This window comes from Homarus americanus, unplaced genomic scaffold (assembly GCF_018991925.1).
Source record: "Homarus americanus isolate GMGI-L3 unplaced genomic scaffold, GMGI_Hamer_2.0 scaffold39232, whole genome shotgun sequence".
Classification (NCBI taxonomy): domain Eukaryota; kingdom Metazoa; phylum Arthropoda; class Malacostraca; order Decapoda; family Nephropidae; genus Homarus; species Homarus americanus.
Window position 1 is genome coordinate 253,305 of NW_024734444.1, and position 5,410 is coordinate 258,714.

Genomic DNA, 5,410 nt, shown 5'->3' on the forward strand with positions numbered 1-5,410 from the left:
TGGAGCTGGTGTTGTTACATGTGTCAGGAAGAAACCAGAGGGAGGCCTGTGGGTTGTTAACATGCAAAACACCTGAGAAGCCACAGCCATCACCTGCTGCACCTGCTCTTGATTAGTATAGTGAACCACCATTAGTGTTGTTTCACTCCTGAACACTGTAATACACACGTTACAAATGTTTATTTAACTTTTAAAACAAAACGAATATATTTCCCATTAGTCCATACTTCTAGGACACCCTGTACTTTTACTTAACACACCCAGAAACTTTTATACTTTCACTTAACACTACTCGAAAACTTTTTTACTTTTATATACTTTAGTCGGAGCTGGAAATTCCTAAATGTTTGGCTGTACTTTTGTATATATTGAACCCTTAACAATACATCAACACTGCAGGTGGATATAACAAAAATACAGTCGTATGTAAATTAAGCAGCGGCCAACACCCCTATAGCTAAAGACTTGAATCTGTGGCGCTGTTCTCAGGATACGAGGCCGCTGTAATATGACAGATTTTCGTAAACAATGCAGGTGTAGTGTGATGGGATATGACAGATACAGGTGTAGTGTGATGGGATATGACAGATACAGGTGTAGTGTGATGGGATATGACAGATACAGGTGTAGTGTAAAGTTATGCAACACTCGAAAGCTAACAGCACACACACACACACACACACACAGAGTTGTACTTGTATAAACCTGGAAACTTCTGGTAACATCTTGTTCTGTGTGTGTGAGAGAGAGAGAGAGAGAGAGAGAGAGAGAGAGAGAGAGAGAGAGAGAGATGCAAGACAGTGCAATACGGTGGTTCATTTGTCAGGATTTTGCAGACAGATTTAGAAGCTGCATCCATCATTGTTCTTTACAGTGAGTTTCGACTCAACAAAGCCACCGCATCACTCCTCCCACAGCCATAACATGCACATCTCTTAGCGCTATTTACTGATCTGAAATCCTTCGGGGAGTGAATTAAATAAAATGGTTTCCTCTTGCACCCCTTTTAGAGCCATTGTTGATAGTCTTTTGTTTTAAGTTTTAACCCATAATAAAGGTTGTTGTTTTAAGTGTTTATTAATCTCATTTATGGGGACTGAATGGAAGAGATGATTTGTCTTTTGATCTATTTTAAATAATTTCTCGTGTCTATAAATTTTCAAGTTCGTGAATGAATGACTTTATTTTCCTTCACATTCGTCACAAGTTGTTTCTTTTTAACGTTTATTTTTATTTAGATGTTGTTTTTGTTTTGTTTTAGTAATGTTGAGTCAAAGAGTATAATAGTTTCCTTCTCTCCCATAACACACACACACACACACACACACACACACACACACACACACACACACACACACCTTCCTCAGGGGGGAATTAATGTAGACTCATGATTCGCCAATTGCAATTAAGGAGGAAGGGTGGACACAGTGCCAAGGATTAAGGCCAGAGTCGTGTGTGGCTTCTTTCATCTTTAGAGTGTTGAGGCTTAAGGGTTACACACACACACACACACACACACGTTATCAGTATATCTCCATCCATCCATCCATCCATCCATCCATCCATCCATCCATCCATCCATCCATCCCTATCCATCCATCCATCCATATCTATCCATTCATCCATCCATCTGTGCACTCATCCTTCCATCCATTCATCCATCCATTCATTCATCCATCCATCCATCCATCCATCTATCCATCCATCCATCCATCCATCCATCCATCCATCCATCCATCCATCTATCCATTCATTCAATTAAATACACGTTATCACGCACTTCACCACACGTCACACCACCACCATTAAAGCACCACCATTAACGCATCACCACTAACGCACCGCCACTAACGCACGCTGCAGTATTGCGTAATTGTGGACCAAATGAAGCATTTTACTCGTATAAATCAACGGATTGTGGACCCCGATTAACAGTCTAAACTTGCGTGGAATGTTGTCCATTTCCCAATACCCGATACGCCGATTCTCAGTGCGTATGTATTTCAGGCACACAGCTTTCTTTTACGTATACACACACACACACACACACACACACACACACACGCATGTTTACGTTATCGCTCTCTCTCTCTCACGACTGTCTGTATGTTCGTTATGCATTTCCACAGTTTTGAAGAGAAAAAACTGAAATTGGGTAGGGAGGTGCGGGTAGTAAAGGGGGCGAGTCATGCACTATCTCCTGTCTTCTTTTTTTCCTCCAAGACCAACTCATGAAAAAAACTTATTATATCTAAACTGAGTCTCACTATATATCTGGGTGAGATCCTCGGACAAGCTGGACCAGACTAGTAACTCACTTTATTATCAATAAACGTAAATGACTAACAACTGTGTGGGACGCCCGAGCCATCTGGGGGGAAGACCCGGAACTGTCTTGGTCTCTCTCCAATACTCAGACAGTCACCATGTTTTGTACACACATACACTACTTAATACTTTGCTGTCACTCGGAATCGAGTATGACGATCATCCAGCTGTGATACAATGATTTGAGTTATTAAGGATGTCATCTTCGTTGGTGAGCTCTAAGGTGACTAAAGAGGCCGATACGGGACCTGCAGGGTCGTCCACATATGTTGCACGTGTGGAGGGCTACATCTAGTGCGGGAGGGGCGACAGCAGCGTCTTTCCGGTGTTGGCGCTTGTCTGCCTCGGTATGCAATAGGGCTATCTCGAAAGTATTGACACCTTCTCGTGTGATGCTCCTCCAAGCGTTACGGTGTGGAATAATCGACTCCCAGGTGAGGGGGTCGATTTGGCACTTTTTCAGGTTTGTCTTAAGACTAGCCTTATACTTTTCAGTTGCCCGCCAGCGTTACGTTTACTATTCGTTAGGTGACCGTAAAGTAGCTACTTTGGCAGTCTACTGTCGTCCATGCGGATAACATGGCCATTGGCCAGTCCAACGCAGTTGTTCATGGATAATGGTAGCCTCGATGCTCCTACAGTTGGTGTCGGCGAGAATACTGGCATTTGTTCACTTGTCTTCCCAGCGAACTCGGATGATGGAACGTAGACTATGTTGGTGAAAGTTTTCAAATGCCTTGAGGTGCCTCCTGTATGTGACCCATGTCTCGCTGCCATATAGCAGGGTGGGGAGGACCACTGCTCGATATACATGCAATTTTGTAGATAATTGCAGCTCCCTACAGTTGAATACACAGGTACAACTGAACACACACACACACACACACACACACACACACACACACACACACCTCACCCATGCCTCATCCACGACACCCACAGCTCTCCTATGATCCATGCCCCTCTCATCCCTCCCCACACAAACACGTTTATCTATGACTACAGTTCTCCCAGGTGCAAAATCTTTCCGATGATGGATGGCTGATACGTGGAGATTAGGATTTTCCCTGGAACATACATACATACATACATACATACATACATACATACATACATACATACATACATACATACATACATACATAACTTTACTAGAATAATACTCGTATATTTCAATTCATGTAGTTATGACGCGAGAGATGAAATCATTTTGGTGTTAGTGATAATTTTAGTCAATAAAGTCTCGTTATCAATGTTGTTCAGCGAGGTGTCCCCATGGTGGAGACTGACGATATGAATAGAAAAAAATAAACCTGTATTCTCGTGATAGGATTCGAACCCGTGTGTTAAAATTATCGGAGCTTAGCGCCTTGATTCCAATACTTTACAACCATAGATTCCAATTCCACCCGGACATATAGATGCTTCCACATTTAAAATCGGTTGCTGATATCATCATTACTTTGCCGTAAAAGGGATTGATGATTCGAATCCGAGTCTCGAAAATATGGGAATCGAACGCTTTAATTCCAATGCGTTAAGACACTGATTCGAATTCATCTGAAACAAATAAACCCAAAACGAATAACATTGATACAAACACACGTGAGAAATAGTAAAAATAGTTTTAATGGAGAGATATTTAATAAAACGAGTATTGAATAAAACCGGTTCGTGATTTATTAAACCCACTTGAGTGTCTAATAAATTCTTTAATAAATGAATGACGTCAGTTGATTACATAAGAGTTAGCTAATTTTTTTATCAAGGTCTTTCATCGGTCAGTGAAGTCAGTAGATTCACCCTTTTGTATACTAATGGCTGTAGCTTCTGTAGTAAAGGCTGGGGGGTCATTAGTCAAGTCGTGGCAGCCAATTAATGAAGCTAATTTAGTATTTGATAACACCTGAGAATTATTTGCTAAAGTGAGCTAATTATTCATGAGATCCAGTAAATGTTGATGAAGAGAGATAATTACTTAACAACCCTATCTAGTTATCAATTACAGCTGATAATTATTTTTTTATAACAAAGTCTCAGTTATCTTATGTGAGTTAATTAGTTATCAAATTATTTAATATAATAAAATAATTTAATTCTTGATAAAGCCGCTTGATAATTAACAATACCAGTTGAATATATACAACAGGTAGTAAAACTAATTTATTATCAATACAGCCAATTAGTTATGTATTATATCTTACTAATTATAGAGTAAATTTATTTTGATGTTTACTAAAGGCAGATAATTATTTATGTATTGTTTACCGAAGGAGTTGACTGTTAATAAACCCAACATATTATTTATTTAATCCAATTAGTTATTTGGCGAATATTGATGAAAACAATTAGGTATTAAACAGGTTAATTACGTGATGAAAACCTGTATAAGAAAGCTATTTCATTATTTAATTCAGTTAAGATATAACATAGACACTTAGCTCAGAGATAAAGTGCATAATAAATTCAGTGGTAAATAATGAATATATTTTTAATACATTTATTTAATTAGTCATTAGAGCCAGGCGAAGAATCAGTATAGGGAGTTAATTATTAAATGAAGCCAATTAGTTTTTTGATGAAACAGCTGATTATCTATTATAAATGTAATCATTAATTTATTCCCTTTGGTGAACTAGTGAAGTAAATGAATATATTATAATAAACCAGGTAATTAATTAAAAAGTCACCTGATAATTAAATAAAGTTAATTAATTACTTATGAGCTCAGTTAATTATCTAAAGCAAAATAATCAACAGGTAATCTCTGTCATCATCCCCTACCTGTAATGTGTTAATTAGTTGGGTTTGCGTTTTGTTCTGACTTCGTGTTTTGGTAAAATTTGGCTGAACGGGATGTTGACTCTCTCTCTCTCTCTCTCTCTTTCTCTCGTCTCATTCCCTTGCTTTGTTTTTTTCTCTCGAGGTTTTTGTCTCTTTTTATCTCTGTCCCTTTCTTTGTATCGTTTCTCCACTGTCTATATGTTTATCACTCTTTCTTTACTTTCTTTTTTTCTCGCTTCCTTATTCCCCTCCCCTCCCCTTTCATTTGTCTTTTTGTCAGTTCCTATTTTCTGTGTTT